Genomic DNA, 13,676 nt, shown 5'->3' on the forward strand with positions numbered 1-13,676 from the left:
TGCTAGGGAAAATGGCCCTTCCCACTATTCTGTGCTGGCTCAATGATTGGTGTATACAGAGGATTGTAGGAGGGACTAGGGGGTAGAGTAAGACTGGCCAGAGTCACATTTTGGCCTTAGACAAGGAAAAAAGTGGTCATGGAGATTTTGCTTCCATCCTGTTCAATCTTGCATCTAAGGACCAAGAATAAAGCCTAAGGACTTTTGCTTATCCTGACTCCGGCTGATTCTAAGGTATCCAGGGTGCGAGCCTGGTCGTCACATCTTGGCTTTGTTCAAAGAGAAGTCATTTAAATCCTTTTTTAAAAGAATTTGAATCTAGACATCTGGAACCTCAGCAATATGGGTATTTATTCTCTTTCTCTCAGTACAAATTTTAGCTCTTCCAGGCTCTATTTTCTTGTGATATTCTTCTATAGAGATGTTAAGAGAAGCTTTTTATTTTTGGGTATCATCCATGTGCCATCTTTCCATCTGGTCATCTGTCCAGCTGTGATTCCTTACTTTTACCAAATGGTCAGATGGCTCCTATCTTCTCTCTCCCATTATACATTGCCTTGGGATTCACCCTTGATCACTAAACAAACTTATTAAGAAAGCACTTATTCTGGGGAACAAAATAAAAGCCAGTTCTTCTTTCCCCCTTCCCCTAAAACTTACAGTATTACCAGAAGGAACTAACATTTACACAGATAAATCACAAAGTAAAATATGAGATAATTTGAGGGCAGGAGAGTTAAGAGCAGCTGGGACAGGATCAGGAAAGGTCTCATGTGCAGAGAAGATGACACTTAGAGAATTCTGGGATTCTGAGAGACAGTGGTAGAAAGGGAGAGCATTCCAATGTTGGGAACAGCCAGTGCAAAGACGTGTATGATGGGGAAATATATAATAAGTCTGGAAAGGTAGGTTCAAACTAGGTTCTGAAAGCTTTTTTTCTCAATAGTATTTTATTTTTCTAGATAGATGTAAAGCCAGTTTTCAACATTCATTTTTGTAAGACTTTGTGTTCCAGATTTTTCTCCTTCCCTCCCTTCCCTTCCCCCTCCCTGAGATAGCAAATAATCTGGTAAAGATTATACACCTTTATACATAAGATTATATATTTTAAACATATTTCTATATTAGAGCTGTTGTGCAAGAAAAATCAGACCAAAAGGGAAAACACATGAGAAAAATTCTAACAAACAAAAAGGTGAAAACACTATGCTTGGATTCACATTCAGTTTCTGTAGTTCTCTCTCTGGATGTGAATGGTATTTTCCATCCCAAGTCTATTGGAATTGTCTTGGATCAATTTATTGCTAAGAGCCAAGTTCGTCACAGTTGATCATCAATATCTTGTTATTATGTACAATGTTCTCTTTCTTCTGCTCACTTCATTCAGCATCAGTTCATGTAAATCTTTTCAGGCTTTTCTGAAATCAGCCTGACCATCATTTCTTTTTTTATAATTTCTTTTTATTTTTTATTAAAGCTTTTAATTTACAAAATATATGCATGGGTAATTTTTCAACACTGATCCTTGCCAAAGCCTTCTCTTACAAATTATCCCCTCCTTCTCCCCCCTCCCCTAGATGGCAGGTAGTCCAATACATGTTAAACATGTTAAAATATTAAAATAATTATCTTACTGCACAAGAAAAATTGGATCAAAAAGGAAAAAAATCTGAGAAAGAAAACAGAATGCAAGCAAACAACAACAGAAAGAGTGAGAATGCTATGTTGTGATCAACACTCAGCTCCCACAGTCCTCTCTGGGTGTAGATGGCTCTCTTCATCACTGAACAAGTTGCACTGGTTTGAATCATCTCATTGTTAAGAGAGCCATGTCCATCAGAATTGATCATCATATAGTATTGTTGTTGAAGTGTATAATGATCTCCTGGTCCTGCTCATATCACTCAGCATCAGTTCGTGCAAGTCTCTCCAGGCCTTTCTGAATTCTTCCTACTGATCATTTCTTACAGAACACAATTTACTCAGCAATTCTCCATCCACTCAGTTTCCAGTTTCTGGCCACTTCAAAAAGGGCTGCCACAAACATTCTTGCATATACAGGTCCCTTTCCCTTCTTTAAGATCTCTTTGGAATATAAGCCCAGTAGTAACACTGCTGGGTCAAAGAGTATGCACAGTTTGATAACTGTTTCACCATAGTTCCAAACTGCTCTCCAGAATGGTTGGATTCGTTCACAACTCCACCAACAATATATTAGTGGCCCAGTTTCCCCACATCCCCTCCAACATTTGTCATTATTTTTTCCTGTCATCTTAGCCAATCTGACAGGTGTGTAGTGGGTATCACAGAGTTGTCTTAATTTGCATTTCCCTGATCAATAATGATTTGGAACACTCTTTCATATGAGTGGAAATAGTTTCAATTTCATCATCTGAAAATTGTTCATATCCTTTGACCATTTATCAATCAGAGAATGGCTTGATTTCTTAGAGTCAATTCTCTATATATTTTAGAAATGTGGCCTTTATCAGAACCATAAAATGTAAAAATGATTCCCCAATTTATTGCTTCCCTTCTGATCTTTGTCTACATTAGTTTTGTTTGTACAAAAACTTTTAAACTTCATATAATCAAAATTATCTATCTGGTATTCAATCATAAGTTCCAGTTCTTCTTTGGACTTGAATTCCTTCCTCCTCCATAGATCTGAGAGGTTAATTATGTTCCTCTAATTTGCTTATAAAATCACTCTTTATGTCTAAATGATGAACCTATTTAGATCTTATCTTCCGATTTTCCCAGCAGTTTTTGTCAAACAGTGAGTTCTTATCCCAAAAGCTGGGATCTTTGGGTTTGTCAAATTTGTTTTTGGATTGCTATAGTTATTGCGTATTTTGTCCTGTGATCCTAACCTATTCCAATGATCGGCTACTCTGTTTCTTAGCCAGTACCAAATGTTTTTGATGACTGCTGCTTTATAATATAATTTTAGATCTGGCACAGCTAGACCACCTTCATTAGCATTTTTTTCATTAATTCTCTTGAAATTCTTGGCCTTTTGTTCTTCCAGATGAACTTTGTTACTATTTTTTCTCGATATATAAAATAATTTCCTGGGAGTTTGATTGATATAGCACTAAATAAGTAGATTAATTTAGGTAGTGTTGTCATTTTTATTATATTCTCTCGGCCTACCCATGAGCACTTGATATTTTTCCAACTGAGTAAATCTGACTTTATTTGTGTGGAAAGTGTTTTGTAATTGTGTCCATATAGTTCCTGACTTTCCTTTGGAAAATAGATTCCCAAATATTTTATAATATCAACAGTTATTTTGAATGGGATTTCTTTTTGTATCTCTTGCTTCTGGAGTTTGTTGGTAATATATAAAAATGCTGATTATTTATGTGGATTTATTTTGTATCCTGCAACTTGAGCAACTAGAATCTTTAAGACTTGGCAACCAGACTTAGAAAATGAAGAGATGAGAATGACTCTGAGGTGATTGAAAAGATGACTCAGTTTTTGGAGAGAGCTAAGGAAATGAGGAGAAGGGATGGGTTTGAAGGAAAAGAGTTTCATTTTGGACTTGCTTGAGTCTGAGATGCCTAATGGAAAACTTATTTTGAAATGTTCAAAAGGCAGTTGGAAATATCACAATTTAGAAGAGAATCTGGTTCCCATCTTCATAAAGATGATAACTGAATCCATAGGAGCTGATGAGGTCACCAAGAGAGAATATAGGTCACCAAGAGAGAATATAGGGGACACTGGGGGAAAATATATTTTATCTCCCCCAATTAGATTGGGAATTCCTTGAATCTAGTGAACTGTCTTGCCCTTCTCTTTCTATCCCCAGTATTTAGTTCTTGGTGCATAGAAAGCTCTTAGTAAACACTTTTTAATTCATTTGTTTATTCAAAGAGACAAAAAATAGGAATATTCAGCATTGGAGGGGTTATCAGAAGACAAAAACACTAAATGCACTTAAAAAAATTGCAATTGGTTTAATCCAATTACATTATTTTCTATGAAGAACTTATGCTGTTTGATTAATACAACTTTTTTTTTGCTTTTGGTTTTATCTTTTATTTTCAATTCCTCTCTCACATCTGTCCCTCTTTGATTGTCAATATATACTCTCCACCCTCTGATATAACATGTGGGACAAGCCTCTTCTTCTGTGGACTGTCCTATATAACTCCTAGGGAAAGAAATACCCCAGTTTTCCTTCCCCAAACCATATAACTTTGTAATGTCACCAATCATACAAGAAAAATGCATGATGTCATTTTGTTGGTGATGGTTCATTTACAAGTTTCCAGGAAAGCCAATTGCTTGGTACAGCAATGACACCGCATTCTATACAAGCACCCAGTCATCCATACGGCTCCCACTCCCACCACTAAACTTTGTGGTGGTTGTTGTTTAGTTGTTTCAGTCATGTCTTTCTCTTTGTGATCCCCCTTTTTTGGGGGGGGGACTTTCCTGGCAGAGATGCTGAATGGTTTGCCTTTTTCTTCTTCAGTTTATTTTACAGATAAGGAAACTAAGGCAAACAGGATTAAGTGACTTATCCAGAGTCATATAGCTAGTAAGTGTCTGAGGTCAGATTTGAACTCATGAAAATGAGTCTTCCTGAATCCAAGCACAGTTCTCTATCCAATGCAGCACCACCTAGTGGCTCAATATACAAGCTCATAACCCGTAAAATAATTTTTCCAAGGACAGTTTCTTGAACTTGTACAATTCCATTGGCAACTGCCTAGGTCAGAGGTTGGGGACAAAGCAAGGATTGGTTTTATCACTGAGAAAAAGAATAACAAAATGTGGACATTTAAATACACAAAGATAAACATGCTTCTTCCTACTCTTCCCTACACTCACAAGTCTCTCTGATATCCTTGGGCAGCTAGCTCAAGCTCCCCATAGTCACAGAGTGATACCAGTCCTGGAAGGGATCTCCCAGGCTTTGGTGGACTTTCCCTGGACCACCCAAGAACTTCATAAAGGGGCTGATGGTGAGGGACATGTGAGAGACTGATGCTCTCCTTTCTACCTCTAGTTTGTGTGAGAAGAAATGCCTTGTCTCAGCTGGCTCAGCTATATGACTCTGGATAAGTCACTTAATCCTGTTTGCCTTGGTTTCCTTATCTGTAAAATAAACTGAAGAAGAAAAAGGCAAACCATTCAGCATCTCTGCCAGGAAAGTCCCCCCCCCCAAAAAAAGGGGGATCACAAAGAGAAAGACATGACTGAAACAACTAAACAACAACCACCACAAAGTTTAGTGGTGGGAGTGGGAGCCGTATGGATGACTGGGTGCTTGTATAGAATGCGGTGTCATTGCTGTACCAAGCAAAAATCACGAAAATAATGTGTACGTACACAATCATTTCCCCTTGAAAATCTCTGGGTTCCTCTGGACATTTAAGGGGTTAGTTCACTTTCTTATCGTCTCCAGGTTTTTCTGAGGTGAATTTTTAAAAAATCAGGGGTTGATTTCCTACACTTGAAACCCACAAAATTCAACAAACCCCCATGCCCAACAAATACAAATACAGACTCCCACGCCCCACAAATAGGCACACACACGTGGGAGGGTTCAAAGAAGCCACAGGACAAAGAAACATGTTTTCTAAAAAACAAATACCCCCAAATAGTCTGTTTATCCCCCAAAAGAAGAGGCTACAAAAGAGGAACATGGCCCAGTGGAATATTCTATCAGAAAGTTAGGCCATTGTGGGTTGAGTTCTTTCCCCCTCTTCAGGGCCAGTTCCTGCCTCCTAGCTGACCCCTGGAGGCCCTAAGGTCCACAGACTAAATCATGTCCAAACTGTCAAACCCTAGAGATTGTCTTATTCTTTATATGTGTGTCCCCAGTACACACAGCAGGCAGGCGCATATACGTATTTTTTAGTGCATTGGCTGGTTGATTGATGAGAGGTTGAGCTGAAAGCCTGGGATCTGTGAAAGCCCAGCTTAGAGCCAAAGTCACCCTTTCTCCTCCATAGGAGCCAGCTCCTGCCTTCTAGCTGAGTGTGACTGGCCCTAAAGAACATGTTTCTGGGTGTGTCAGGGCTCCCTACCCCTTCCTTAAGGAGATCCCTCAGCCCCGGTCACTCTGAAGACCTGTCCACCAGAACCTCTTCCCTCAGGGACCCTAGAGCCCATCCATATAGGGCCGAGTCTACTGAGTGCCGGCAGCAGCTAAGGGGGAAATCAAGAGGATCATGCCGGGGATGGAGGCTCAATCCACTGCAGGATGAGGGGAAACCTTCCACAGGAGGCCAGAGCACTGGGAACAGAAGCACTGGTCCCTTTCTCTAAGTGACATGAAACCCACCCCAAGTGCCCACCCCCAAGGTTCCTCACTATCCTGTACAAATAAAAGGAAGAAGATTTCACCCTAGGCAACAAAATGCTTTTTCTAAAAGGCTTCACATAGGAAAGAGCTTCCAGGGCAGCCCATCGAAATGGAGAAGCTTGGGCTGCTCCTAGTCTGAGAGGACATGCTGCCTGCAAGCCTTCCCAGTGCTCCCAAACACTTCTTTCTAGACAACAGCAACAAACAACAACAAAGCAACAAAAAAGGAAGTTTGAAGCAAAAGAGAAAACTCTGTGCTTAAGTTCTGCTGGGTCTTGCAGAAAGTTTGAATGGAGCTCCATCCAGTTCAATTCTCCCCTGTTCTTTGAGAAGAATGGGTTCATAAATTCAGAATGCTTGCCCTTGACCTTGCGTTCTCCCTAAATACTACTGAGCCATGTCCACCTAACCATGACCTTGAAGCTTTCCCCAGGTCCATTTGCCCACTCCACCCCTTTTTCTTTCCTGCTGAGCACTGGGGTTCTGTGGACACTGATGAGAAGCAATGATTTTTCCTTGGGTGGATATAGTATGACCCTGGTTGGGGATGGAGGGTGGGAAGTTTCTGGATTCTATTGAAGAGGCTGAGGACAGATCCAGATTCCTTTGGGGAGCAGGCTTTATGGAGAACGTTCCCAAACCTGAGACTCTCATCTCCAGCCCCTGGAACAATGTCCCGCCCATCAGGAGACACTGCCGTGTACCAAACTCGAAGGCAATGCCCTATGACTTCGGCTACTTGGTTCAGGGAGGGGCACTTCCAGAAGACAATCTGGTCGTCTGAGTAGCCACGAGTGCTGCCTACTTCATTGTCTTATCTGGAGCACACTCGGTTGCACATCTGAGAAGCGGTATCAACCTGCTGGAGGGGCTGCCCTGTCAGCATATTCCAGAATGGGATGCAGCAGTCAGCTGCTAACAGGCCCTGCTGGTGGGGAGACTACGCAATGGCTTTTCCCAGCTGCCTTAGCAGTACATAGGACTGCTGGAGGGGCTTCAAGCTGAAGTCCTCCCAGACCGGAAGCTTGTTGTCATTTCCACCTGAGGCCAGCAGCTGTGGTCTGGGGACCACTCCAACCCACACACCTCCTGCTTGTGACCTCGCAGCTAGCGCTGAGACTGCAAGGGGCATGCCCAAATCTCTTTGCAGGATCTTTCCATCTCTGCTCCCAGAAAAAATCTGGTCTGCTTTCCAGGCCAATGAACTGACCCTGCCTACGCGGCCCTCCATTGTGGCCACTTTCTCCTCGGCGTCGACATCCTGGATCCGCACAAGGCCTCTCTGTGTGCCAACCACTGAGAGGCTCCGGCTTTCTTACCAGCCCACGGAAGTTACGGGATCTCCTTTGTCACTCAGGTTAGAGCCTGGCCACTTGGGATGTATGTGACTCTACAGATAAACATGAGTACTCAGTCCAACAGAAGACTAATCTAGCAGCTTCAGGTCAAAGTCATCCTGGAGCCCAAAGCCTCAAAGACTTTGAATGGGACTTGAGGGATTTTCTTGGGTTTCCACCGTGATATAAATAATGTGTGACTTTTGTTGCCGAAGGGGAAAAGGCATATAGAGTGATTTCACTACTGGCATCCGGTCCCCAATGCTTAGCGCTGAAGGAGTATGTGCAGGTTTTTCTTGGATGTGCCAGGAGTTTGGTCCTCTGTTTCTGGATACTGGACTGTCTGAACCTCAGCTTCCAGCCACTCAGGGCAGAGTAGACTGGGTCATCTTGCCATTGTCCCAAGATCCTCTTTTCGTTTCTGCTGGGGATTTTTCAGAGTTATCGGTGCTATGGAAGTGCAGATTCCACTTAGCTTCAGCTCAGGAGGGAAGGTAGCAGTCTCCATGTTTGCTGGGAGAGGACTCTGGGGGACCAGATGGCATCAAACTCCAGCTCGTCTTGGTTCCTACACTACTCAGATTTTCTGAACTCTGCTGGGGACTCACCTGGGTCTGGCCAGGATGAAAGACAGCTTTTAATAAACTCAGCTTAGGCACAAACTGTGCCTGTCAACTCCTCTCTGGATCTCTCAGACACCCACAGTTGACTGATGGGGATCAGCAATGAAGATGCCCTTTGGGTTCTTGGTCCTAGAGAGAACTGCCAAGGTCAACCTGGGGCCTTTACAGTTTCAGTCAATGGAAGAAAGCAGGGACCAATGGAGAGTTAGGCACGCAGAGACTCCCATTCCTCTCAGGGAGGATGTGGGGTCTGCAGAGGAGATGTCTTTTAGTATTTTAGTCCTAAGGAAAATAAAGTTGGTCTGGGAGGAGATACCTTGGGGATCTCAGTTCAAGGAAAAAAGCAAGGACAGAGAGGGGCTTGGGGCTCCCACAGTGAAAATCCCCTTCCTTTGAATGGGGATCTGTGGAAGACATACTTTTTGAGATTTTGGTCTGCAAAGAATGGCCACCATCAGGCAAGGGAGAGATTTGGGTCCGAGGAGAGTGCAGGGATCTGAAGGATCCTGTGTCTGGGACCAGGCAGGTGCTCATACACCACACGAACTCATTTTGGTCACAGTTCTAGAAATGATCCTGGTCTGAAGCATTTAGATTGTCCAAAGTCAGGAGAGGCCTTTGGGATCTTGGTCACTGCTTTGGAGAAAACAGAGAAACCAGTGTGGGCATTCACAGGGTCCAGGCGCTCTTGCTTTGGATGTGATCCTAAGAGGGGGATGCCCTTCAGAACCTGAATCTGGGGGTGACTCAGGACAGTTTGGGAGGAGCAGCAGCTCTAAGAATGGGGAGACTGAGCACTCACAGGCTGCACTCAGCTTCTGCTTCTGCTCCCTTCCACACTATCACCCTCTCACCCTCTGGGGACATCTGTGGAGAGTAGCCACTTCTTTTGGGAACTTGGTCCCAGGAAAAATGGCCAAGGTCACTCTAGGGGGGTGTGCTTGGGAATCTTGGTCCCGGGGAGAAGGCGGGTAAAAAAAGAAAAAAGAGGTAGAAAGAGAGGAATTCACAGGCCCCAGGTGCCCTCACTTTGAATGTAGTCTGGGGAAGAGATTCCTTTGGGGATTTTGCTTCAGAGAGAATGACCAAAACCAGTCTAGGAGGAAGAGCTCCAGGGGATCCAGAGATAGAGAAAGATGGAAAGACAGCAACTCACAGACTTCAGGAGCTCTGCAAATGGAGGTCTGAGGAGGAGGTCTTGGGAAATTCCTGGTGGAGAGGTGAGCGGTCTCCGACTCAGGGATCTGGATGCCCAGGGATTCAGCCAGAGTTTGAATGATGCACATCGAGGGATCAGACCCAGCTAGGGGTCAGTTGGCCTGTGCTTGGAGAACTCTGATGTAGAAGTCAGCCCTTCCTGGGGTAGGCCATTCCTCAGTTACATCACATGAACATCTCCTTTGGAGTTTGCACGTGGTTTTTCAGCTGGGTGAGCAGCTTCCTATTTCTCACTTTTTCAATCCACCCCTCATACAGCTCCCAAGATGATGGCCCCGAAGGAGACGTCTGACCGTTCAGCTCCCTACTGTCTCTAGAGCAAAATACCCATTTCTCAGATTGGCAATAACTTCCTCCAGAATCCAACTATCCACAGATGAGCACTTGCTGAAGCAACTACCACATACCAGGTGCTGAGCTAAGGAAGCCTGTACTCCATCAGCAAGTACACAAAGAAGTGGATGCAGAACCCATTCAAAGTAAACTCTTGGCAATTTTTGTTGGGGGGGGGAGTATTAGCAGTCAAGGGGTTCATCCTCTAAGAAATCCTCAGGGATCCTCATTCTGTGTGATCTCATTGGATATTAGTGTTCAGAAGGTCACTCAAGCCGCCCATGAATCTTATTAATCTTGGCAGTTGCATTTATCAAGGAACCTTCTCTGAATAAGAAAAAGTTGGTGGAGGGAAGTCTCTAAGAGCAGCTACTGGTACAATGAGCAGAGGGCTAAACCTGGAACCAGGAAGACCCGAGTTTAAATTTAGCTTCAGATACTTAAGCTGTGTGATCCTGAAAGTCACTTAACTTCTTCTACCTCAGTTTCCTCAACTGTAAAAGGGGGATAATAACAGCATTTGCTTCCCAGGGTTGTGATGGAGATCCGACTGTGCTTAGCACAATGCCTGGCACGTACCTGATAGACATTTCTTTCTCCCTCCTCACCCTCATCTCTTTCTAAGGGGGAATTTTGCTCACTGCATTGTTGCAGGTCAAGGCTTATGGGTCAGCTGACAAAGTATTGAGGTCATTTGCTGAGGTCCCTTTTCCTTCATATTCCTCTCACATCACTCAGACTTTTTCCTCCACTACCCCCTTCTTCGCCGTGTGTAACAACATGAGGTGATCCTTCTCCTTGCCAAGACAAGGCCCTTTATGTGGGCAAGCCAACCCGACCTTGCCTTCCCCATCCAATGGCTTCTTCCATCATTCGCACTCTCTCACTTGGCTTCAATATGTTCCTGTTCCACGCCTTCCCCATCCTGGAAAAGCCTTCCCTGCTAGTTCTCAGCCTCTCCTCCATTTTTGTGGCCACTCTCCTTGCTAAGGTCGTCTATACCCCAGGCCTCCACTTCCTCTCATGCTCTCTTCTAAACACTCTTCACGGTGACTTCATACCTCATCGTTCACTGAAACTGCTCTCAGTTCCCCACGATCTCATTGGCAAATCCGGTGACCTCAGATCTCATGTGCTTTGACTCCCTCACAGCCTTCTCCTGGATCCCCTTTTCTCTGCAGACTTTGGTGATACAGCTCATTCCTGCCTCTTCCCCTGCCTGCCCAAGTGCTCCTCTTCTGTCTCCTTTAATGCTTCTTCTTCCGGGTTACGACCACTCTCCACAGGTGCCCCCAGAGGCTGAGAGGCAGCTGGGTGATAGTGTGGAAGACAGGGAGACCTGAGTTCAAAGTGGCCATGGGATCCTGGGCAAGTAACTTAACCTCTCTGCATCAGTCATCTCAAATGGAAAATAAGGATAATAACATCCTGAAGGGTGTTGTGAAGATCAAATAAGATATTTGTAGAGTGCTTAAAATAGCACCTGGCACATAGTAGGCACTAAATAAATGCTTATTTCATCCTTGACCACTGTTCCTCCCTTCCTACTTCCTTCTCTCTCTCTCTCTCTCTCTCTCTCTCTCTCTCTCTCTCTCTTATTGTCTCTCTTCCTCTCTCTGTCTCTCACTCTTTCTCCCATTATCTCTGTCTCTCCTCTTTTTTCTCTTATTCTCTCTCTGTCTTTGTCTCTGTCTCTGTCTCTGTCTCTCTCTGTCTCTCTCTTTGTCTCTGTCTCTCTCTCACACACACACAGTCTCTCTTCTTCTCTTCCTCTTTTCTCCTTCACCTCTCTTCTTTCTCTCTCTCTATCCTCTCTTTTCTCCCTCTCTCTGTCTCTCTCTTCCTTTACTCTCTCACTGTCTTTCTTACTCTCTTTCTCTCTCTCTTTGCCTTTCCTTGTCTCTGTCTCTATCTATGTCTCTATCTCTTGATTTCTCTCTCTCTCTCTCTCTCTCTCTCTCTCTCTCTCTCTCTCTCTCTCTTTTATTGTCTCTCTTCCTCTCTCTGTCTCTCACTCTTTCTCCCATTATCTCTGTCTCTCCTCTTTTTTCTCTTATTCTCTCTCTGTCTTTGTCTCTGTCTCTGTCTCTGTCTCTCTCTGTCTCTCTCTCTGTCTCTCTCTCTCTCTCTCTCTCACACACACACAGTCTCTCTCTCTGTCTCTTCCTCTTTCTCCTCTTTCACTCTCTTCTTTCTCTCTCTCTATCCTCTCTTTCTTTCTCCCTCTCTCTGTCTCTCTCTTCCTTTTCTCTCTCACTGTCTTTCTTACTCTCTTTCTCTCTCTCTTTGCCTTTCCTTGTCTCTGTCTCTATCTATGTCTCTATCTCTTGATTTCTCTATCTCTCTTTCTCTGTTTCCTCTCTCTCTCTTTTCCTCTCTCTCTCTCTCTCTCTCTCTCTCTCTCTCTCTCTCTCTCTCTCTCCCTGTCTCTTTCTCTCCCCCTCTCTCTGTTTTTCTGTCTCTCTTTCTCATTGTCTCTCTCCCTCTCTCTGTCTCTGTCTCTCTCCCCCTCTCTCTCTCCTCTTTGTCTCTCCCTGTTTCTCCTCTTTTTCTCTCTTTCCCCCCCTCACACACTCTCTCTTTCTCTGCCTTTCTCTGTCAATGTCTCTGTCTCTTTCTGTCTGACTCTGTCTCTCTTTCTCTGTTTCCTCTCTCTCTCTCTTTATCTTCTCTCTCTCTCTCTCTCTCTCTCTCTCTCTCTCTCTTTCTCTTTGCATGGTTAATTGATGCCCTGTATCCAAGTTATTTTCAGACCTATTTATCCCACCGTGACCTCTTTATAATCTTGTTGTCCCAACTGTCAGTTGCTGTCCTAAGTTGGTTGTCCTATGGGTAGCTGAAATTCAGCATGTCCCAAACACAATTCCTCTTCTGCACCTCCCAAGTCTTCCCTCTTCTCCGTTCCTTACTGCACTGCAGGCCCCAGCATCCTCCCCGCCATTCAGACTCTGAAGCTCCATGCCCTTTTTGCCTCCCTCCAAAGCCAATCTGTTGCCAGGCCTGTTTCTCCCTTCCAAATTTTCCTCCTATCTGTCCCCTTTCTGCAGTCTCCTGCTGCCACCCGTGCGGCAGGTCCTCCTCACCTCATGCCGGGACTGTTTTAGTAGCTCCTAGTGGGGCTGCCTGCCACCAGGTTCTACTCATTGCATCCTCCAGCCATTCAGCCACTACTGGAATTTCCCTAAAGTGCAGGCCCAGCCATGTCCGTCCTTTTGCTAACTAAATTTCCCTGTGGCCTCTAGAGTCAGGCATCCCCTCCTACTTATCCTCTCCTCAGGGCCCTTGGTGACAAGATGCTCTGCCTTTTGCCTCCGAGCCCTCTGACCAGTTGTCCTCCACGTTGGGAATGCTGTCCCTTGTCACCTCTGCCCCCTGGCCTCCTTCAACATTCACCTCAAATCTCGCCTCCAGCAGGTGGTCTTTCTCACCACTAGTGCCTTCCCAGTTACCTTGCGTGCAGGTTGTGTGCGGGTTGCCTCCCCCATCAGACTGGGAGCTCCTTGAGAGCAGGGATCCACTCTTGCTGTTCTTCGTATCTTCAGCGATTAGCCCAGTGGCTGGCATATAGCAAACCCCTGCTAAATGTTTCTCTATTGACTGCCAGAGGCGAAGGGACCCGAGTGTGCAAGGCCATCACGAGCAGCTCTTTACACAGCGGCAAAGAGCTGCAACGTAAGGAAGCGTCCCTCAGTCGGGGGACGGCTGAACAAATGATGGCAGATGCCCGCGCCAGAATATCATCCTGCCGATGAGAAAGTGGGCGAAGGGAGCACAGCCAGAAGAACAATTCTGACAATTAAAAACCACATTGTCATGGCAAAGGACCGGAAAGGCTTA

At 44.7% G+C, this 13,676-nt stretch overlaps 1 pseudogene; it reads right to left on the reverse strand.

Annotated features, from left to right (window-relative positions):
* Positions 1-6,080: 6,080 nt before the first annotated feature.
* LOC100924605 lies at positions 6,081-13,403 on the reverse strand (annotated as a pseudogene).
* Between the last annotated feature and the right edge of the window lie 273 nt (positions 13,404-13,676).

Source organism: Sarcophilus harrisii, chromosome X (assembly GCF_902635505.1).
Source record: "Sarcophilus harrisii chromosome X, mSarHar1.11, whole genome shotgun sequence".
Classification (NCBI taxonomy): domain Eukaryota; kingdom Metazoa; phylum Chordata; class Mammalia; order Dasyuromorphia; family Dasyuridae; genus Sarcophilus; species Sarcophilus harrisii.